A 25,478-nucleotide genomic window follows, 5' to 3' on the forward strand; every position below is an offset into this window, starting at 1 on the left:
ATCAGCAGTGATAGCTCTAAGAATGCAAATTAAACACTTCTTTTGTTTGATGAGAAAGACATTGGTATATCATGTGAATCAATGTTCAAGCATTTCATGTCTCGATTGTACTTACTGTACTCTAGTCACTCATAGTGAACTGCCTGTGATTACATGACTGTGAACTGCCTGTGATTACATGACTGAACACATGTGAATCAATGTTCAAGCATTTCATGTCTCGATGGTACTAACTGTGCTCTAGTCACTCATAGTGAACTGCCTGTGAGTACATGACTGTGAACTGCCTGTGATTACATGACTGAACACATGTGAATCAATATTCAAGCATTTCATGTCTCGATTGTACTTACTGTGCTCTAGTCACTCATAGTGAACTGCCTGTGATTCCATGACTGTGAACTGCCTGTGATTACATGACTGTGAACTGCCTGTGATTGCATGACTGGACTGCCTGTGATTACATGACTGAACACGTTTGAATCAATGTTCAAGCATTTCATGTCTCGATTGTACTTACTGTGCTCTAGTCACTCACAGTGAACTGCCTGTGATTACATGACTGTGAACTGCCTGTGATTACGTGACTGTACACATGTGAATCAATGTTCAAGCATTTCATGTCTCGATGGTACTTACTGTGCTCTAGTCACTCATAGTGAACTGCCTGTGATTACATGACTGTGAACTATCTGTGATTACATGACTGTGAACTGCCTGTGATTACATGACTGAACTGCCTGTGATTACATGAGTGAACACATGTGAATCAATGTTCAAGCATTTCATGTCTCGATTGTACTTACTGTGCTGTAGTCACTCATAGTGAACTGCCTGTGATTACATGACTGTGAACTGTCTGTGATTGCATGACTGTGAACTGCCTGTGATTACATGACTGAACTGCCTGTGATTACATGACTGAACACATGTGAATCAGTGTTCAAGCATTTCATGTCTCGATGGTACTTACTGTGCTCTAGTCCCTATAAGTGAACTGCCTGTGATTACATGACTGTGAACTGCCTGTGATTACATGACTGAACACACGTGAATCCATGTTTAAGCATTTCATGTCTTGATGGTACTTACTGTGCTCTAGTCACTCTTAGTGAAACTCTACAATGTCATCATATTGGCTTCAGGCTAAGCAAGGTGTTTTTTCCTTACAGGAGTGGATCATAGCAATTCATTTGCTGAATGGTGGGAATAATATTTATGTTATCACATTAGAAATGGAAGTCACTTTTTGTGCTAGTGTGAAATGTGTAGATATCTTTATCTTTTTGCTTGTGAATTGAAGCTATCTCTGAAGTAAAAAAAATGTCTTTCAGAAGAGATGCGAGTCGCATCCCTTTTAAATAGGGTCAGGGGTCATTCAGTATTCAAAACTTGCAGTTTAGGCAGGTGAAGTTCCTGTTCATTGGTCACAATGAATAGCCATAAATGGATTCTTTTGGTTTTCTATTCATCACACTTATCTCACACAAGCTGAGTGTCTTTTGATCTTGGCAAGTTGAGCAACTTACTAATTCCAATTTTTTTATATAGTGTGAACAAACTGAGATAGGTGTATATTTTAAGTCAGTGATGATTTATTTTCTAAGACAGGTTCAGTGAAATTATCATCCAACTTGGCAAATATCATTTAATTTTCCAATTAAAATATTTCCTCAAATACATGGATATTTTCTGTTATGATACTTGTGACAGTGTTGGGACTTTTTGGTGTAGAGTGAGGGAGGTGGTGGAAAGGTCCAAGAATGTCTTCATACAGTTTTAAAAAAATAAATTCATTAAAAAATCTGACAGCAATTCAGGCTCATTTAGATGTCTGTCGGGGTTCTGGTGTGAGAGGACCTTGGTAGTATAAAATAAATCACCGAAATAAGGTATGGTAGATGATCACTTCGTATAAACAATACATTTGGAAACACTTTCCTCTCAACTTCCCCAAAAACTAATTACGTCACATTATAGCTACAGGATTCCCAGAGCTCTCTCACAATTTCACTTACTACATTTTATTTGACCTCTGAAATTTTATTTAACCTGTGATTTCATTTTCTCTCTCTGTCTCTGTCTCTGTCTGTCTCTGTCTCTATACATACATACATATATATATATATATATATATATATATATATATATATATATATATATATATATATATATATATATATATATATATATATATATATATTCTAAATGCCAGCATAGCTTTTTAGCAGGATCCCTTTCCTAATTTTCCACAATCCTGATCTTTTCAAGTGTCCATGATGTTTGATATGTTTTTAATTTCATCCTCCCCACTTGTTGCAGATGTGAAACTTGATCATGGTACTTGTTTATTTAGTTCATCCTGCCTTACCTAATATTACACTATATCATTTGATTTTTCTGAACATAAAAACATTTTAGCTGTAAGTGCCACTCCTTTGCTCCACAAACTGCATATCTTTATATTCTTGTAAAACTTCTTATATTCTCAGATTACCACTAATGTAACAATCCATTTCCTCCTATCTGGCCATGTAACCAGTGAATTATCATAGCGGAAATGGAAATTCTTTCCCAGAATGTGTGTGCACATTTTAGTTTTTGTTTGCGTTATTTTCTGCAATATAATATTGTTTTATCCTTTTCCTGTACCCTCGGTCAGGAATTATTTCAAATTGAATAATTTGAAATAGTATCTCTCACTACAATTTCAAAGAAAATCCCAGATGTCAGTTGTTCTGCAAGAGTGAAAAACCTATTTCCACATTACGTAAACATATCTTGCATAGTTATGCAGATACCTATCTTTTCTTGCGTGTGATTTTTCATGCTTTTAGGAAATTTATGTTCTAGTTGCACATCCAATATCTAAGCACAGAAGTTATGGAAGCACTTTTAATGTCTGTTGAGTTAATATTTGTTGCACTCATGCTTTATCATATATGTGAACCTCATGGCATGGAGGTGTTTCTTTCTGAAATGAGGGGTGTCTTCTGCCACTCACAGAAATCTCACACATATACAAAATTAGTTTTGAAACATTTAATTTTTTCCATTTTGTTTCTCCACACCTTGCTTTTAATGGAGTATATCTGCAGTAAAACTGGTTGTGATGACATGACTGTGAACTGGTTGTGATGACATGACTGTGAACTGGTTGTGATGACATGACTGTGAACTGGTTGTGATGACATGACTGTGAACTGTCTGTGATAACATGACTGAAGCCTGTGATTACATGACTGTGATCTGCCTGTGAGTACAAGACTGAACTACCTGTGATTACATGACTGTGAACGGTCTATGATTACATGACTGAATTGCCTGTGATTACATGACTGTGAACTGTCTGATTACATGACTGAACTGCCTGTGATTACATGACTGTGAACTGCCTGTGATTACATAACTGAACAGCTGTGATTACATGACTGTGAACTGTCTGTGATTACATGACTGAACTGCCTGTGATTATTTGACTGAACTGCTTGTGATTGCATGACTGAACTGCCTGTGATTACATGACTGAACTGCTTGTGATTACATGACTGAACTGTGTGTGATTACATGACTGAACTGCTTGTGATTGCATGACTGAACTGCTTGTGATTGCATGACTGAACTGCTTGTGATTACATGACTGAACTGTCTGTAATTACATGACTGAACTGCTTGTGATTATGTGACTGAACTGTCTGTGATTACATGACTGTGAACTGTCTGTGATTACATGACTGAACTGCCTGTGATTACATATGACTGAACTGCCTGTGATTACATGACTGAACGGCTGTGATTACATGACTGTGAACTATGATTACATGACTGAACTGCCTGTGATTGCATGACTGAACTGCTTGTGATTACATGACTTTGAACTGCCTGTGATTACATGACTGAACTGTCTGTGATTACATGACTGAACTGCCTGTGATTACATGACTGTGAACTGCCTGTGACTACATAACTGAACAGCTGTGATTACATGACTCTGAACTGTCTGTGATTACATGACTGAACTGCCTGCGATTATTTGACTGAACTGCTTGTGATTACATGACTGTGAACTGCCTGTGATTACATGACTGAACTGCTTGTGATTACATGACTGAACTGCTTGTGATTGCATGACTGAACTGCTTGTGATTACATGACTGTAAACTGCCTGTGATTACATGACTGAACTGCTTGTGATTACATGACTGAACTGTCTGTGATTACATGACTGTGAACTGTCTGTGATTACATGACTTAACTGCCTGTGATTACATATGACTGTGAACTGCCTGTGATTACATGACTGGATGGCTGTGATTACATGACTGTGAACTATGATTACATGACTGAACTGCCTGTGATTGCTTGACTGAACTGCTTGTGATTACATGACTTTGAACTGTCTGTGATTAAATGACTGAACTGCCTGTGATTACATGACTTTGAACTGCCTGTGATTACATGACTGAACTGCCTGTAATTACATGACTTTGAACTGCCCGTGATTGCATGACTGAACTGTATGTGATTACATGACTTTGAACTGCCTGTGATTGCATGACTTTGAACTGCCTGTGATTGCATGACTGGACTGCTTGTGATTACATGACTTTGAACTGCCTGTGATTGCATGACTGAACCACTTGTGATTACATGACTGAACTGCCTGTGATTACATGACTGAACTGTATGTGATTACATGACTTTGAACTGCCTGTGATTGCATGACTGAACCGCTTGTGATTACATGACTGAACTGTCTGTGATTACATGACTGTGAATTGCCCGTGATTACATGACTGAACTGGCTTAAGCAAGGCAGGACAGTTTAGTTGTTAATTTCAAGTAACATGAAACAATAAAATCCACTTTGATTTTGTAATTGCTGGGTTGGTTGGCTTCAATGTTCGAAGTTTGTCAACATAGATTATAGTATGTGTGATGAGAAGTAGTTACCAATGGATTAAAGACATTAATTGATTATATTTGGATTATTCAAGAGCCCAAACATCATAAAATAATTAACATCACTTTGATTTATATGCAGAGTACTTTGTGTAACCCAGAATAATGTAATATCAGTAAAACATACCTGTTGCTATTGTGTAACCCAGAATAATGTAATACCAGTAAAACATACCTGTTGCTATTGTGTGACCCAGGATAATGTAATATCAGTAAAATATACCTATTGCTATTGTGTGACCCAGAATAATTTAATATCAGTAAAACATACCTATTGCTACTGTGTGACCCAGAATAATGTTTTATCAGTAAAACATACCTGTTGCTATTGTGTGACCCAGAATAATGTAATATCAGTAAAACATACCTGTTGTTATTGTGTGACCCAGAATAATGTAATATCAGTAAAACATACCTGTTGTTATTGTGTGACCCAGAATAATGTAATATCAGTAAAACATACCTATTGCTATTGTGTGACCCAGAATAATTTAATATCAGTAAAACATACCTCTTGCTACTGTGTGACCCAGAATAATGTAATATCAGTAAAACATACCTGTTGCTATTGTGTGACCCAGAATAACTTGATATCAGTAAAACATACCTGTTGCTATTGTGTGACCCAGAATAATGTAATATCAGTAAAACATACCTGTTGCTATTGTGTGATCCAGAATAATGTAATATCAGTAAAACATACCTGTTGCTATTGTGTGACCCAGAATAATGTAATATCAGTAACACATACCTGTTGCTTTTGTGTGATCCAGAATAATGTAATATCAGTAAAACATACCTGTTGCTATTGTGTGACCCAGAATAACTTGATATCAGTAAAACATACCTGTTGCTATTGTGTGACCCAGTATAATGTAATATCAGTAAAACACCGGTTGCTATTGTGTGACCCAGAATAATGGAATAATGTAATATCAGTAAAACACTTGTTGCTATTGTGTGACCCAGAATAATGTAATATCAGTAACACATACCTGTTGCTTTTGTGTGATCCAGAATAATGTAATATCAGTAAAACATACCTGTTGCTATTGTGTGACCCAGAATAACTTGATATCAGTAAAACATACCTGTTGCTATTGTGTGACCCAGTATAATGTAATATCAGTAAAACACCGGTTGCTATTGTGTGACCCAGAATAATGGAATAATGTAATATCAGTAAAACACTTGTTGCTATTGTGTGACCCAGAATAATGTAATATCAGTAAAACACTTGTTGCTATTGTGTGACCCAGAATAATGTAATATCAGTAAAACATACCTGTTGCTATTGTGTGACCCAGAATAATATAATATCAGTAAAACATACCTGTTGCTATTGTGTGACCCAGAATAATGTAATATCAGTAAAACACTTGTTGCTGTTGTGTGACCCAGAATAATGTAATATCAGTAAAACACCTGTTGCTATTGTGTAGCTGGCTCTTTTCTCAACATAAAATACTTGGACCATATAATGAGAATTCATCCTTCCATAGGGTGAACAAGAAGGTTCCAGAATACCAGGACACACCAGGTCCAACTCATAGATACCATGCCCATACACACTGTCCTTCATTCTTTTTCTGATCACTGACAATTAACACAGCTGCTTTTTTATTTGGGAGAAGAATCGCCTTTGGTTCATGTGTAATGTAGTGATTTGACTTATTCTTTATGTGCATAATTTTTCATCATGTGGAATACCCCAATCAACAACAAAATTCTGGTCAGATTTAGTTTTTGAGAGTTATTCACAATTTATTCTGTTACATTTTGTTTGGTACTTAATTACATTAAAGTCTCACCAAATGGGGGTAGAATATGATTTTTGTTGAGAATTATTTTCTAGCTCGGGTAGGTATTTAATTTAAAATAGCCAAGTACTTCCTTAATTGGTCTGTTGACCAATTTTCATTGATTTTATTGTTTTTAAAAAAAAGTACAAATCAGTGTAACTTCCATTTCTTTACGGTGAATTTAGCTATTTTGGTAACTTAGAAAAGCAGGTTGCACACCACATCTTTCTGTGTATATCGTGCATTTGGTTAATGAGCAACAGTTCACTTGTGAGATTTAGTATTGGATATTTTTTCTTGTTATTCTGTTTTATTAACAAAATGACCTGCTAGTTTTTTGCTAATTTTATCTTTAATAATCTTCAATACTCAGCTTAGCATCGCCTAATCTTTGTGCATTAAAACATCAGTGAGACAAGAGTTCTTGGCGTTATCATATTTAGTCTAAGTCCATGCAAATACTTTTTTATAAATGCATGCTTGCATGGAAATTTTATAACAAATCTTCAGCATTCTTTTGCAGCATTGTTGAAGCTGGGTTTGGGTAACCAGAATGTTCCCTTACATGGAAATTGCACACGTTTTCATACAAACAACTACTCACATAGTGATGCAGGCTTTAGGCCCTCATCAAGATAAGAAAGTTGATGACTTGTGGCAATGACAAATTTGCCATTCTCACTGAAAATCCTCTCTTTTGAAGTCAAAACTTCTGACCAGGTCTTGGGCACCACTCTGGTGGCCTAGTGGATAGTATCTGCCTTAGGTGTGGAAGGTCGTAGGTTCAGTTGAGTCATGCCAAAAGACTTGTAAAAGTGGTACTAACAGCTGCCTCGCTAAGCGCTCAGCATTAAGTGGTTAGTGTTAGGACTGGTCGGCCTGGTGTCAGGATAATGTAAATAGGGTGGGACATGATGCTACATGTCTGGGCATGATCCCCAAGTGCTAGACATTACTGTGAACTGCCACGCTGCAGACATTGTAGTGATATGACTGCAAAATTCTTAAAGCTACCATACTTTAAAAAGCCAAATCAAACACACACACACACACACACACTGACCAGATTTTGTAAATCTCTTGATGTGTCCTAGGCTGACTTCTCAGTTTGGACACATGCATGTATTGTTATCTCATCTGGTTAGATACATATATCACTTTTCCGAAATTAGCACTGGTGACCTTAATGCCATGAATGTTGGTTATATGCAAGTCGGATACAATGGTGGTACATGTACATTTATATATACATGGATACAGTGGTGGCACATGTACATTTATATATACATGGATACAGTGGTGGTACATGTACATTTATATATACATGGATACAGTGGTGGTACATGTACATTTATATATACATGGATACAGTGGTGGCACATGTACATTTATATATACATGGATACAGTGGTGGTACATGTACATTTATATATACATTGATACAGTGGTGGTACATGTACATTTATATATACATGGATGAAGGTGAAAACAACAAGTTCCATGAACACTTGTAATGTTTGAGGGTATGTCAAGACACACCAATAGAAGTGCATTTATTTTCACAATTTGAATTTAAGATAGCTTCAAGGATAATACAGGTTTGTCTAATGATTATGTTTAATAATTCACATGTGCCTTTGACCAAGGCACGTGTGATTAAATGCAGCAAACATGCTTCTTGATCTTAGACACAAGTAAATTATTAATGTAATTGCTATGCAAACATTTGTTGTTATTATATATCATGAAAATATCGTAGGCAAATAAAATAATCATGTCAATATTTCTGTGCTGAGTGAATAAAAGTGCTGTAGCAATCATAATAGTATGGATGACCCGTAACAAAGGAAACATCAGACATCGTGATTTACATTTTGCACTTGATCTAGACATTGTGCGTAAATAAGTGTGCCACTATTAAGGTACTTCCTGACAAAACATGTGGCTGAGAAATGATGGTATGAAATTTTGCCATAAGTTGTCCTTACATATTTGATGAGCACATTAATTGTAAAGTACCTGCTTATGAGATCTTATGGAAGTATGTTCAGCTTGATCAAGTGCCATTTACATGTTTCTTATGCTAAGGTGTACAAGTTTTAATACTATGGAATCAAATTTCAAGAATAGTGAAACCTACAAATTAATTAGGCATGCTGTTTTTGTGCATGTTTGGTTTCATTATAGCAGTAAATACCTCCTTTACACACTAGGCTAACCATGAAATCATGTAATTATGGTTATAGCTGTTTAAGAAGCACCCCCCCTCCATTCATTCAAGCTCTATAGAGGTTCAATTGGGCAGGAGGTGAAAATAATCTATCAACACTTTAAACAAATCTGAAGCACTCAGGAAAGTGTGTGACATGTTTATGGGACCATGCACTATTTGTAGTTTGCCTGGATATTTTTAATGAAATTTCATTGTGTTGTTTTAGTTCATTAATCCTCTCAAATTGTGAAAGACAAATTTCTTTTAAAGCAGTGCTGCCATAAATGAGAATTCTACATTTTTGCTGCTTATTGTATACTTTATCAGAACCCCATGTGGATTAAAAGTTGATTTGAATCCAGATATTTTACACAAGGTATTGCAAAATAACTTGAATTCAAGCCTTATATCTACCTTTTAAAATATTGTAAATAATCCTGCAGTTATTATTTTCTGGTAGTTATCAAGGATTCAAGTGCCTAATGCTTACACACCATGGTAGCTGACTTAGTTACCCAGGCTGACCACCTGGTAGGAGTCCAAGCCAACATGCTAATTAATGAGCCACCATGGTAGTGACTTAGTTACCCAGGTTGACCACCTGGTAGGAGTCCAAGCCAACATGCTAATTAATGAGCTACCGTGGTAGTGACTTAGTTACCCAGGCTGACCACCTGGTAGGATTCCAGGCCAACATGCTAATTAATGAGCCACCATGGTAGCTGACTTAGTTACCCAGGCTGACCACCTGGTAGGAGTCCAGGCCAACATGCTAAGTAATGAGCCACCATGGTAGCTGACTTAGTTATCCAGGCTGACCACCTGGTAGGAGTCCAAGCCAACATGCTAATTAATGAGCCACCATGGTAGCTGACTTAGTTACCCAGGCTGACCACCTGGTAGGATTCCAGGCCAATATGCTAATTAATGAGCCACCATGGTAGCTGACTTAGTTACCCAGGCTGACCACCTGGTAGGATTCCAGGCCAACATGCTAATTAATGAGCCACCATGGTAGCTGACATAGTTACCCAGGGTGACCACCTGATAGCATTCCAGGCCAATATGCTAATTAATGAGCCACCATGGTAGCTGACTTAGTTACCCAGGCTGACCACCTGGTAGGATTCCAGGCCAACATGCTAATTAATGAGCCACCATGGTAGCTGACTTAGTTACCCAGGGTGACCACCTGGTAGCATTCCAGGCCAATATGCTAATTAATGAGCCACCATGGCTCTTGCCTCCTTAATCACCTTGTAGGATATAGAGGGTGGCCCTTGTTTCCCATGCTACATCACTGAGCCTGCAGGGAGGACAAACAAAATGTGAAATACCAAAATTTGGAACCTTGTTCATTAGAATTGGAATGTGCATGTGGGGATGCTATTATTTCAGAACAATAGATAACAGATTTTTTTATCAGTGCAGACTATTACCTCATTGTTGTACAACGTATTGCATAAAACACTGTGGAAGAACTATCACTTGCAAGATTAATGAATGTACATCAGATATTCCTTTAAAACCTGACAAATTGTAAAGCCAATAATAATTGACTGAGGTGGCATATACTCATCTACTTTAGAAATGGGTATTAAATATCTATGGACAGTTATTGCCACTTGCTATATTCAGTGCCACAGGGTCCGAACAAAAGTGTTTGTAATTGTAGTTGTTGTTGTTATGGGTTTAACACCATTTTTCACCACATGATAGACTTGTACATGGTGGCCTGTATATTTGGTTGAGGAAGAACATGGGGAAATGCACAGGAAACATCACCAATCCATGGGAAGTTAGTGGAAAGCTTTCTCACATACCCATGTTAGCAGAGCCTGAGAGTCAAACCCACGCGGACAGAGGTGAGATGTCAGTGATCTGTCAAGGCAAGCACCTAAGACCACTCAGCCATCTGGGTCCACATGTTCATATCACTAAGAACTTTAGAGGTAACCTTATCTTACGAAATCCTAAGTAGGTTTGGTGTAATGGATAATATGTAAATCCTATGAAATCCTAAGTAGGTTTGGTACAATGGATACTATGTAAATCCTATGAAATCCTAAGTAGGTTTGGTGTAATGGATACTATGTAAATCCTATGAAATCCTAAGTAGGTTTGGTATAATGGATAATATATAAATCCTATGAAATCCTAAGTAGGTTTACCAATGGATATGTAAATACTATGAAATCCTAAGTAGGTTTGGTACAATGGATACTATGTAAATCCTATGAAATCCTAAGTAGGTTTGGTGTAATGGATACTATGTAAATCCTATGAAATCCTAAGTAGGTTTGGTACAATGGATACTATGTAAATCCTATGAAATCCTAAGTAGGTTTGGTACAATGGATACTATGTAAATTCTGTGAAATCCTAAGTAGGTTTGGTGTAATGGATACTATGTAAATCCTATGAAATCCTAAGTAGGTTTGGTGTAATGGATACTATGTAAATCCTATGAAATCCTAAGTAGGTTTGGTACAATGGATACTATGTAAATCCTATGAAATCCTAAGTAGGTTTGGTGTAATGGATACTATGTAAATCCTATGAAATCCTAAGTAGGTTAGGTGTAATGGATACTATGTAAATCCTATGAAATCCTAAGTAGGTTTGGTGTAATGGATAATATGTAAATCCTATGAAATCCTAAGTAGGTTTGGTACAATGGATACTATGTAAATCCTAAGTAGGTTTGGTATAATGGATAATATGTAAATCCTATGAAATCCTAAGTAGGTTTGGTGTAATGGATAATATGTAAATCCTATGTAAATCCTAAGTAGGTTTGGTACAATGGATAGTATGTAAATCCTATGAAATCCTGGGTAGGTTTGGTACAATGGATGCTATGTAAATCCTAAGTAGGTTTGGTACAGTGGATACTATGTAAATCCTAAGTAGGTTTGGTACAATGGATAATATGTAAATCCTATGAAATTCTAAGTAGGTTTGGTATAATGGATACTATGTAAATCCTATCAAATCCTAAGTAGGTTTGGTACAATGGATAGTATGTAAATCCTATGAAATCCTGGGTAGGTTTGGTACAATGGATACTATGTAAATCCTATGAAATCCTAAGTAGGTTTGGTACAATGGATACTATGTAAATCCTATGAAATCCTAAGTAGGTTTGGTACAATGAATAATGTGTAAATCCTATGAAATCCTAAGTAGGTTTGGTATAATGGATAATGTGTAAATCCTATGAAATCCTAAGTAGGTTTGGTACAATGGATAATATGTAAATCCTATGAAATCCTAAGTAGGTTTGGTGTAATGGATACTATGTAAATCCTATAAAATCCTAAGTAGGATTGGTATAATGGATACTATGTAAATCCTATGAAATCCTAAGTAGGTTTGGTACAATGGATAATATGTAAATCCTATGAAATTCTAAGTAGGTTTGGTGTAATGGATACTATGTAAATCCTTTGAAATCCTAAGTAGGTTTGGTATAATGGATAATATGTAAATCCCAAGTTTGTTATGGTGAGGAACACAGTACATGTAATTATTTCATTCATTAATTTAATAATTCAACATAGACATGGTCATCTCAATTTCAATAGCACTTATTACCCATTGCTATTGCGTTGCTTCACTTTTTTCATTGAAAAACCTTGTCTGTTTGATGTTGAGTGTAACCTCCCAGAGTGGAGAATTGTCACAAAGACACAATCCACTGGTGCATCTCACATGCAAATTATACAGAATAGTCATGTTCAAGGTTGCCACCAGTTGCCAGAGAAAATTGATAATGTTGGTAGTGTTTCACTGCATTGTGATCTTCCGTTAACAAATATTTTCTCAGTGTTACATGTATCCTCTCCATATACTGTTTATGTGCAGTTAACCCCTGCTTTCGTTTGTAACCCTTTTGAGGTTAGAGTACACCACTCTAACTTTCAAAATACAGTTACAGGTAATTCTTGTGTATTGAGTTAAAATGCAACATGGGCCCTGCCTCAGTCAATAGGAATTTCTAATTCCTTTTATTCTGTAATTGATTAAACATCATTTCAGTGTTGTTTTTTTTTAAATTTAAAAATCTATTTCACTATTATATTTTAATACAAGTCACGTCACTCACATCATATTGTTATTGTGTGCATCTGCATTGTACCTATAGAGCAATAAAGGTTTCACAATTAAACATCTTATTAAAGAAATGACAGAAAGTACCTCACAAGTGAATCATTGTTTACCTTGTGCAAATGCACTGGGGTGTATATAGCATACACTACATGCAGGCAATTGTGAAATAATACATATTGTCATTATTATTGCTCTCTTTCAGCTAACTTGTATTTCATTGAACAATGTTGGGACACAAGAAGGGCCCTTGGGACACTCACCCAAACTGCCTCACATTTTCAAAGTGCACACATAAGAATTGTCTTATTTTTTGCACAGTGTGGACAAATGAAAGCAGGTTTTCTTGCTGACTCCAGATGTACGTATAGAAGGTGGAGGAATGATCAATCCCCTTTATTGTCTGAATTTTGAGGGTTTTTCTTACAGAGCTCATGTACCCTACTGTAAGAGGACTAGTTCTTCAGCTGGGATGAACACCCCTGAGTCCCAGAAGGTTATGGGACCAGTCTCTTTGGGTAAGATCCATCCCATTAAAGGAAATGAATGTTCAAGGACTAGATCACCTTTGCACCAAAAGGCAGAAGTTGAACACCCTTCACATTCAGAGTAGAGCGATGCTGCCTTGCATGAGAAAGTAAGTGTACTACTTGTCTCAGGCTATTGAGATGCTGCCTTGCAAGAAGGAAGTGTACTACTTGTCTCAGGGTATTGTGATGCTGCCTGCCACAGGGAAGGAGTTGCCCTGCTTAGGGTAACCTGTTGCATCTTTTAAATGGGAGAAGCTGCACCACACCTTGATGAGGGATGTTAACAATCTAAGCTCTAACATATCTATGCCACCTGACTGGTGACTTATTAATCATTGACTGGTGACTGGTCCTGTCACCGGTTGATGTCTAGTTACTGGTCACTTCTTCCTGGCTACTGGTTGATGACATTATACTAGTTATTACTCAGAGGCCTTGTGGTACAGGATAGAGAATGGACTGAATTCCAACCTTTCCCTATCTTACCATCACACCAAGTATAGAAATGGGAGCTTGCCCAGTAGGTCCAGACAACGGAAGGAGATCCCCCTTTCCCAATTATCCCAGTGAATCTGTACGGGATGTAGGGTCCTTAATTTTCAGGGTCATTGGACTATGGATGAATTGTCCCTCCACCTCAACAATCTAGAAATTAAGGCCATATATCCAGAATTGCAAGGCTGTATCAACAGAGTAAGGGGTTGATGTGTCATGGTCTCCTCCGACGTCACATGTGTTATAGCGCATCTCTGACACCAAGGAGGAAACATATGACCCTTTTCTTTGCATGGGGAACCGAAATCTCCTCTACTGGGTAACAGCAGTGTTTACCACACTCTGGTAAAGAAGAATGTATTAGAAGATGGTCTGTCCAGGACTGACAAAACAGGCCTTGCAGAATGGTCTCTTCGTCACTCCATAAAAGAGTCCCTTGTTACACTGTGTGGAGCAAGCCTTTGGTCGACTGGTTTGTGACTAGGCTCAGAAACAGACTTAGCTTTTACATTTCTGCAGTCCTGGACCAGTGAGAGAATGGGCAGTAGATGCACTCAGCTTCTTGAGGGATTGTCTGTTTGCATGTCCTCCCAATGATCGACTGCTACCCAAAAGTTCTACAAAAAGTTAAAACTTTCACTGCTCATTCTTGTAGCCCCACTATGGCCCCAGTGATTCATTGGTCTTCTGGACCTGTTGATAGATCAACCTAGGTCACTCCCAGACTGGAGGGATCTTCAGACCCAACACAGGGGCTCCTTCTTACACAATGGCTCACACATTCTACACTCTCATGCTTGGCACATTTTGAGTGATCTATCAGCCAGAACATGTTTTTTGGTCCGGTTGCCAGTTGAATAATTCAGGCCAGGAGAGCTTCTGCATCCAAGGTCGGTGATGCAAAATGGAGAATATTTTGTGATTAGTGCAGTAGGAAGGGAAACAGAAGGGTAGGAAATATCTTTTTCTTCCTCTTATGGACTCCATTGATATTCCAGCTTGCATCAGCTCATGGTGGTTTGCCAATACTATCAAATGTTCTTCGTTCTTACCGGTAGAGACCTTTCTTTTTTGAATCTGAAAGTCTGTGAGCTTTGAGCCATCATTACCACATGGGCCTGTTTTAATCTTTCTTCTTTGGAGGACGCAAGGAAGACACATTTTGGTGATCACATATTTCCTTCTCGTACCTCCTGTCTTTAGCACAACAGAGCATGGGGATTTTTGAGGGAGTCGGCCCTGTAGTTTCAGCACAATATGTGGCGTAGAGAGATGCCAACAATTTGTAAATTGCGTTTCTCCTCATATGGTGAGCACTTTGCATTTTTTCTGTTTTGGATCAGTATTAGCACATACCCTATTCAGGTAACTGACAAATTCAGCTATGCAATAGCAATGGGTTATGTAAAACTGCTATTAAAATGTATTTTAATTGTGCAATACCTTCCTGTTGCTATTGCCATATGCCTTCCTCCCATCCTGCTATGATATGATGTCCTGGCATATTTGTCAATGACATAAACATTCAGCACATGGGTGTGTGAGGTGCACAAGTGGAGGGTATATTCAGATCCAATGGATGAGGTTTTTCAGCAGGGCTTAAGAGTAAGTTACACAGTAGTGACAATTAAGTATTACATAATTAGAAATTAGTTTAGCCCCCCCCCCCCCCCCGTTACAGTTTGAATGGAGTTATTTCTCTTTACATTTGACATGTTTACATTGAGATGCTGCCTTATTCATCACAGTTCTGCAAACCTTACACATAACTGGATGGCATTTGGTGGGTGAAGTGCTTATTAGGTCAAAGTTTGATGGAGATCATGCCCTTTTTCCTTCAGTATATCCACATGGGGTCCCAGTTGGTGAAAGTGCTTACATTTACTGATCACTGCTATGTCACCTCTATGTGGCTTCGAGTCTCAGGATCAGCTAACATGGGTATGTGAGAAAGCTTGCCAGTAGCTTCCATCTGTCAGTGATTCTTACGAGGGTTTTTCCTGGGTTCTTCCTCCTCCATTTATTCTGGCCGCCATGTATAGCCTATCATGTGCTGAAAAATGGCATTAAACCCACAACAACAAAAACATTTCCACAATTGCAGGTTCTTGTCAGTAGCATAGCTTAGAACTGTTCAATATAGTCTGATGCAAACTGGTGTGTAAATTGTCTCACTTTCTGAGTTACAGATCTTGATAATTAACTTCGTATCTTCACATGGGATGTTGCTTATAACTGGCAAAGCTCAAGGGCCATGAAATATATTCTAATGCAGTTTGGTATGAACACTTTCTCCTAGACGTACATGTGACTATCTGATGTGACTACCAGGTACATGTATATGGCGCCTGTCTCAATTGGAAGAGTAATGGCCCCTTGTTCTCATGACATCAGTTGCCATAACTTCATCAAACTTGGATGGATTTCAACCAGATTTGGCAAGTGGCTTCAGATTAGGGAGACCAGAATCTAAGTGCAGATGTTTTCATTACGTCTTTTACATGAATTATGATGATTCTGCTAGCTCTGCTTTCAGCAGTATAACTATAATAATAATAATAATAATAATAATAATATCAATTTCTTTATTTAAAAAGGTTATCAGTAGCTCAATTACTTCCATACTAATCTCCCGTAAAGCCCTATACTAAAAAGGATAAAATAAAAAATTTGCAAAGAATTCTAAGTTGTTGTAAGGCAAATTATGCTCTGTTGAAAATAAGTATTTGTATGAAAAACACATCAACAGGTACATAACATTACTAAAACATTTTATGAAACTACATATGTTAATTTTTTTAACACTGTTTTGAAATGACTAAGTAAGATCTTAATGTACACACAGAGGTTAGTGATCGCTTTTGATTATATGTACCAGAGGCTATTCTGAAAAATCTGTCATGTAGTCAGTGTTATACATTGTCGTAGAACATTATAGGATACAAAAGTAAAGAGGTTCATTCATAGAGTTCATATACATAAAACATGTGTAACACTAATCAAGTAAATCATAAATTTTAAGAGTAGTAATAAAGAAAAAAAAATCGATAAATCACAGAACTCAATCTCGAACTTATATTTGTCTTCCTAGTTTGTCGATACATGTGTATGTAGGTTTGAAATATTGCATGCACATTCTTGTTAAGGATTTAATTGAATCAGCAGATCGGATATGAACAGGAGGTGAGTTTCTAGATTTTAGTCCATGAAGATTTCCATTGAATTGTTCCCGTTTTGGGTTTTGGTGCTTTTAAATTTGTATTCAAATTGGATCCTAGATTATATGTGGAAAACATTTTGTTGAATAAGTTGGTCATGTACTCTGGGAGATCTCCTTTGATACAGTTAAAAATCATAACTTGTTCAGAAAATATATTCTCTCATCAGTTCTTTATGATTTTAATTCTTTGAAAAGGTCAGATGTTGATGCATCAAAGGGGTCAGCTGAGCTGCTCACTTTTGATGTCTGTGAATTCTGTCTAGTCGGCAAATATAAATTCCCCATATGAATGAATAGTAGTCGGTCATTGGAAGTATATAAGCATTATAGTAAATAAGTCTAGGGTCCCTTAACAGATACTTCTTTATTCTACCAAGCAACGAAGCTTAGATGCAAAAGTGTTTGGTAAAGCCAGTAGTACAGAAATAAATGCATCTGTAATATCCAGGATCATTTCTTCATCTTTGTTTAAAAGTAAGAGTAGTCTCAGCACACAGCATTTTATCTGGGAAGACACCTGAATCAATACTGAGGTTTATCAGGCAGGTAACAGACCATGCTAGAACTGGTGCTGATAACTGCAGACTTTTGGTTCCACATCATCTGCATCACATGATTTTTTTGTTGATTTTGCTAAGAGTGTTGAGAACACATTCACTCGCAATATCTAGGGCAAATTGCAGATCACCAGGAACTCTAGTCTCTACAAAAGTTAGCTCTATTGTTTACTTCATGCATACATTGTTCTTAGTGCATACACAGGTATGGATGCAGTACAACAGTGCATCAGATTCAGCCAATGTGGGTATGTGAGAAAGCTTGCCAGAAGCTTCTCATGGGTCGGTGGTTCTTTCCGGGGTTTTCCCGGGTTCTTCCTCTACCATTAATATTGGCCGCCATGTATAGCCTTTTGTGTGCTGAAAAGTGGCATTAAACCCCACAACAACAACAACAACAACAACAGTGCATACAACCAGACAGGTTTTGTGTTCTTAGTGCATACACAGGGGTGTACACGGTTCAACACTGCATACAACCAGGTGAATTTCAAGGCAACAAGTGATTTCAGGTGAAATTCATTACATGATAATGTCAGAACAGTCTGGGGGTCAATGTGGCCATAAAGAGGGCCCTTGGGATACACACACGGACTGCACAAGCAGGGCTGTAAAGATCATGTGCCCTGGGGTAAGAAACAACAGGGCCTCTCCTAGTTCTTGTTCAAACAAAAAATTTCTTTTATTAAAGTAAAAAATGTTGTTAGGCCCGGGACCCATTATGGGCCTGGGCCCCAGGGATATACCCCAGTTGCTCTCCCTTGTTGGCCGTGTGTACAAGTGTGCAAATTGCACACAGAAAAATCCTTGCACTTTCTGCGAATTATGGTTTTATGTCAAGGCTGGAGGAACATTTCCTCTCTTTCTTCTTCAGACTTTTCTGGAATCTATTCTTGATGAGACAAACATCTTTGGTGGCTGGTGAAGCCCCTCCAGAAGGAGTGTCTGTTAATTCAAGAAGTTGATTGACTTCCCCTTTTAAGGAGATGACAAGCATGTCTCGTGTCTCTACAGTGTGCATGCTTCAGGTAGTGGGTTGCTCCATCCCATTGGGGAGGATGAGTACTGTGATAGCAGGTTGCACACTCCCATTAGGGAGGTAGAGCACTGTAATAGTGGGTAGTGTCCTCACATTAAGGAGAAAGAGCATCATGATAGCGGGTTGCACCCTCTCATTAGGGAGGTAGAGAACTACAATAGTGGTTTCCACCCCTCCCTTGAAGGAGGTGGTGCAATGCAACCACGGGTTGCACCCTCCCTTTAGGAAGGTTGAGCACCACATCAACAGGTTGCTCTCTCCCATTAGAGAGGTAGAGCACTGCAATACATATGCTTCTAGCATGTTACCCCCTTTTCTGTTAGGGGTGGCAAAACATTGCACCCATGATGCACACAGTGATAAATCAGTCAAAGACAAGGTCTTCTTCATCTATCACTCATCAGCCTCACTGTACGGTGACAGTGCAAGGTCCAAGCTTCCCCCTTTCTTCCCCTCTGCCATCCCATTCTGTGCAGGATTTGCAATCCATAAACAGGACATAGGTTAGGGATGAGGACTGCATGGGTGTTTCCCTGTTCCCATTATACCTATGAACCATTATGCAGGTGGGATCTTCCACCTCAGGGCCCTTCGTCCATTATGCACCCATGGGCTAGTGGACCTGGCCTCACAATTGAAGTGATGCTGCAGCTTGTGTCCCACAATTATCTCCTGACCAGGTGGCTTCCTCTTGGAAGGCTAAAGGTATCACATCATCTGGGGTGGACAGATGTTCTCATCTCCCGTCTGTAACTTGTGATGAAACAGGAGTGCTTCTATGCCCCCTCCTTCAAGGGACATGGTAATGCCCAGCCACATTCCAACTCAGAGCATTCTTGACTATGATGATGATGATGCACTTTCTATTCTCGTTGACTCCAATGAGTTCTGGACAGAAACTGTGGCAATGGCACTTTCAACCAAGCCCACCCTTCATCTTAGATGGATGAGGAAGAGGAGGTCCATTCCTTTGATAAGGCGATAATAATAATAATAATAATAATAATAATAAAATAATAATAATAATAAAGACTTTATTTAGAGAAAGTAACTCATTTAGTTACAGAACTCATCTACCTTGAGGCCTTCTATCTGTTATGTACAATATATACAACATGATGTGAAGAATCTGGCTTGACACTAAATAATCAAGTAATTTTAAAATTCAAAGTATCAATCCTGGAACATATGCACAGGATCTGTGAAAACATAAATATATATAAAACATAAAATATCATCCTGCATTAAAAAATTTAACTATGAAATTGATGCCAAATTACAGAAAAGCAGGCTGCATTTTTTGTACTAGAACTGTTCAGTTGTCTAAAGATTTCATCCATTTAAGACATTGCTAGGAGCCTGCCTTGTGTCACTGGGAATGTTGTTCCATACCAGTGGACCAGTATATTGAAAACTTTTTTTAATGAGGTTTACCATGTTATGCCCCAGACTTGTGCCCCAAACCATCGGGCAAACAGTCTAAAAGATCCCTTCCATTTTGGAAAAGATCTTCAGGGTACAAACTCAGCCAGACTTACTACTTCTCTTACATTCATCCATGCTTGAGGAGATATCATGCAGGTTTTCACAAGGCCAAATTGTAGCTCAGCAATTTAGAGGATGGGCTGTTCCTAGCTCAATGTTGAGACTCCTTATTTCTTCTTCCAGCTATTGGATATGGTCCCCCTTTGTGGCCTATCAGCCTCTTCCTTTTTGTACATAGATGTCTTGCATAATCATCCCCCTTAGTGGCCTATCAACCTCTTCCTTTGTACATAGATGTCATGCATAATCATCCCCCTTAGTGGCCTATCAACCTCTTCCTTTGTACATAGATGTCATGCATAATCATACCCCTTAGTGGCCTATCAACCTCTTCCTTTGTACATAGATGTCATGCATAATCATCCCCCTTAGTGACCTATCATCCTCTTCCTTTGTACATAGATGTCATGCATAATCATCACCTGTGAAAAGATGACAGGTAAGATCTCCCTTCTGCGCTTGTCCTTTTGACATACAGAGTGGTGGGGGAAAAGGTCCTTTGACTTTTCTTCACTCTGTGGGAGGATGTAAACACTTCAAACAGATGGTGAGTTTTCAGCATGAAAATAGGTTAGCTATGCAATAGCATCAGGTAAGTATTGCATAACTAAAATTAGTTATACCCAAAAAACTGCAATTTAATTTCACTAACATTTTCAGGTCTGTAAGTGTAGATATGTTCAATAAGTTTAGCACTGTTTTCATTTAGTTTTGTTTGTTTATCAATCATTTGAGACAAATTATATGTTTGGAAGAAGGTTCACCATTTTTTTTATGAGGATCCATTTAAATTAAAATAAAACAGATCGTTATTAATGTTGTCTATAATGATTGTTTGATATCCTTCATTTAGAAAGGCTTGTCAGTTTCAGTTTCTAGTTTATCGACCCAGTCAGAGGTGGAACTTGGACAACTATACACAGAACACAAAAGCATACTTTGGATTGAGGAAGAGATTTTTCAATACATATTGTTTCTCTATTATCTATTTTGAAATCTAGGTTAATTACTGCAATGTATAGCAGAATCATGACTATTTCTATCCATCATTTCAAGTGCATAATTATCTGTACTCACAGTGCATGCTATTAAGAGTTGTAGAATTCGTAAAGGTCCCATAATATCTGTTGAAACCTTTCTGATGCAACATTAATTTCATGCAGTTTATGTATATCATGGTGAATATTGCTGTCTTCAAGCTTTTCCTAGTTATAGATGCGATATTCTGTGACTAGGGTGACAGTTAATTGTTCATAAATTTGCCATTATGTTCTGTCGTAAGTTAATGTGTTTTGTCATCTTTGTCATTTTAGTCCTGCTTTCACGATGCATAAGTATTAATATGCCTATATTGCAAGTTAATATGAATCTTAATATACTGACCTGGAATGTTAGAGGAATTATGTCCTCTGCTCTTAGCTTTAGTGCAATGCTGGATAAATATAATGTTGACGTAGCTTGCGTAACTGAACATAAACTATTACAGCACATACTTCCATTTTGCGATACTATTCGTTCTGATTATAAATGCACTGCTAAGGCAGAGGATATTTCCTCTAATTGTATGTTAATAAAATGTGGTAAAGGAGGAGTTGCAATCTTCTGCAAAACTTCTCTCATGAGATATGCTAACTTTATAGATGAAGTTAATAGTGACAGATTTGTTGGCATAGAATTCAAATTTCCTGATATGCAAAATGTATATATTTTTTGTGTATATATGCCGACCCTATTATATGGCATAGATTGTTACAAAGCGCAAATTGAGTTGATTCAAAATCTCTATGATCAGTACTCACAGCTGGGGGACGTGTATTTTACTGGTGATTTCAATGCAGTAGCTGAACCAGCCACTTTCAGAGATTACAAAGATAGAGTATTTCATGAGTTCTTGCGATATAATAATCTAGTGAGTGCTGGACATTTAATAATATGCACTGGTTCCCGCTATACGTTCACCCCAGCAAGAACGATGATTGATCATTTTGTACTGTCGGATCAATGCATAGGTAGATTACGAAGTGTGCACATTGTTTCAGATCACGAAGAGCATGCGATATCTGACCACCTCCCTATCCTTACTTCCCTTCGTACAGTGACCTGTGGGAGAGACTTCAGACAGTCTATGAAGAGAAACAACATAGCCTGGAATAAATTAAACGCTGATATCTTGAAAAACTATCAATCTGAGCTGGACCTTCGCCTGAAAACTTTAGATATAGATACTATTTCGGACAATGTTGATAGCTTTTACCAGCACATTGTTAATGCAATACAGCAGTCAAGCGACATCGCGCTTCCAAAGTCTAAATTCAATTATCATGCCAAACCATATTGGTCAAATGAACTCAAAGAAGCACATAAACTTCAAAGACAAGCTAGGTATACTTGGATAAATGAGGGAAGACCGAGGGGTAGTCAATTTAATTCTTACAGAGAATATAAAGATAAGAAGAGAGACTTTAGAAACGTTCAAAAACTGGCTGTGGAAAAATATATGGGGGAGGTGTATGAAGAAATTGAAAAAGCACATGAATGCGATGTAAGACACTTTTGGAAAATGATCAACATTAAGAGAGGGAACAATACAAATTTTTGTCAGGAACTATCAACTGATGGAGTTTGTGTCCGTGATGATGATTCCATCGCAAATGGCTTTGCTAGATACTATGAGGACATTCACACGCCGAATTTAAACCATAGTTTTGACGGAAACTTTTATGAATTTATAGAGAGAGAATTAAATCGGGGTCTACAGGACGAAGTAAGCCATATCGAGGCCTTACAGACCAGTATCAGTTTAAATGAAGTAAGAGAAATCATTAAAGGTCTAAAGAAATCAAAAGCATCGGGCCATGATCAAATTTGCAATGAACATTTGATCTATGGCAGCGACTACCTCATCGAGTGTATGACAATTTTATTTACTCGGATGATTGATCAATCTTACATACCTGTAGATTGCAAAAAAGGGTTAGTAATACCACTGTACAAAGGTAACAGAAAATCAAAGAACTCCCTCGAAAGTTACAGGCCTGTTACTTTACTGCCTGTTATCTACAAAACCTTTGAGAAAATTATTCATGAACGTTTGGTAACTTGGCTCAAAGATACTAATTCTAGTATACCCAGTTCACAACAACATGGTTACCAAAAAGGTTTAGGCTGCACAACAGCGAGTTTTGTGCTGTTGCAATCAGTACAATATAATGTAAACATGGGTTCACGGGTTTTTGCTGCTTTTCTTGATACAAAAAAGGCATTTGATACCGTGTGGCACGAAGGACTGCTTTTTAAATTATTCACGTTGGGAATTACGGGTAAATCCCTTTTGATATTTTTTAACATGTATACAAATTTACAGAGTAAAGTTCTTGTAAATGGGCAATTTTCAGATTGGTTCTCAATTGGCCAAGGAGTGAGACAAGGGGGTGTTTTGTCAACCTTGATGTACACAATATTTATAAATGACTTGCTGCTACAGTTAGAAAATAGTGGATTTGGAGCAAAGATTGGATCCTTAGCTGTGGGAAATCCAACCCTAGCTGATGATATTTCACTTTTGGCTATATATCCTAGCAATCTACAAAAGCTGTTAGATATAGCATACGACTACAGTAATAAGTGGCGATTCGAGCTTAGTGTTACAAAGTCATACATTATCATTTTCGGACCCCAATACAAGAATTTTATCAATATGAAATGGTATCTTGGCCCGTCATGTTTGCCGGTCACCGATTCGGCAACACACCTGGGTCACCGGATTAACTCAAAGCTGACGTCGCATGACGCAATACTCGATGCATGCAAGAAAGGGAAAAAATCTTTTCACGGTCTGTTTGGTATTGGCATTAAACCGAATGATTTAAATCCTTTGGTTGCTGCAAATGTAATTAAAAAGGTAATTTTCCCTTCAATGTTTTATGGAAGTGAATTATGGTGTAACATTTCAAAAAGTGACCTCGCTTTATTGGATAAAACTCTGAGGTATTTTGCCAAACATTTACAAGGTTTTCCAATACATACAAGATCAGACATTGCCCTGGGAATGCTAGGATGGACATCAGCGCAGTCCGAAATTGATAGAAGAAAACTGATGTTTTTACACAGATTGTGTTTGATGCCTAACAATGTACATACTAAACGTGTGTTTAACGTTGCGTTATTTCACTTCATTCTGAGCGGATGCATGTCAAGCTGCGGGTTAATTTCAAATTTATATTATACCTCAAAGAAGTTTGACTTGCTCGGGTATCTAACTGATTATTTACATCATTCTGAAATTCCAGATAAACATAATTGGAAAGAAATTGTAAGGTCAAAAATTGTTGGTCTTGAAAATAGCCTCTGGAGAGTTCGTATGTCTAATCAAGCAGATTTTGATAGATTCTCTTCGATACACGAATACTTACGACCTGCCTCAGTGTGGCAGTCGGCTAAAACTAGACAACACACTAAGGTATTTACATATGTAGCTAAACTATGGGCTGCTGTTCCACAAACACAGCTTGATATGTGTATTAGATGTGGGAATGTTTATACAGACTTGATACTTCATTGTTGTGTTAGTTGTCCTTATATGTCGAACTTTCGAAATTCTTTCTGGGATTTCCTTACTGATAAATTTCCCCTGAGCCTGCACATTACGTTATTTAATGCAGAAGATGAGCTGCAACTACAATATCTTTTAGGTAAAAGGTTACCATCAGGAGTAATCGACAAAGAAAACTCCAAGCTATTCGTCCTGTATGCAGCATACTTTGTCATGCAGTGTGCAGCTATCTTCTGTAAATAAGGTACTGAAACTTGCAACTTATGAGTTGACGAACACTTTGTTGATTGATATTGTGTAAGAATTTGTATTCCAATATAGAATTTTTTTTTTTTTTTTTTTTTTTTTTTTTTTATATTTATTGATTGTATTCAGATGATTTATTCTTATATCATGTAATCTTCCATGGAAGGAAATAAAGATGATGATGATGATGATGATTTAGTTTTGTTTG

General features: G+C 37.6%; 1 long non-coding RNA gene across 1 annotated transcript in view; it reads left to right on the forward strand.

The window, feature by feature from the left end:
* Positions 1–25,478, forward strand: part of LOC149795626 (uncharacterized) — a 243,489-nt gene that overhangs the window by 8,589 nt on the left and 209,422 nt on the right. The window lies entirely within an intron of this gene.

This window comes from Sinohyriopsis cumingii, chromosome 7 (genome assembly GCF_028554795.1).
Source record: "Sinohyriopsis cumingii isolate HCF-2022 chromosome 7, ASM2855479v2, whole genome shotgun sequence".
Lineage (NCBI taxonomy): Eukaryota > Metazoa > Mollusca > Bivalvia > Unionida > Unionidae > Sinohyriopsis > Sinohyriopsis cumingii.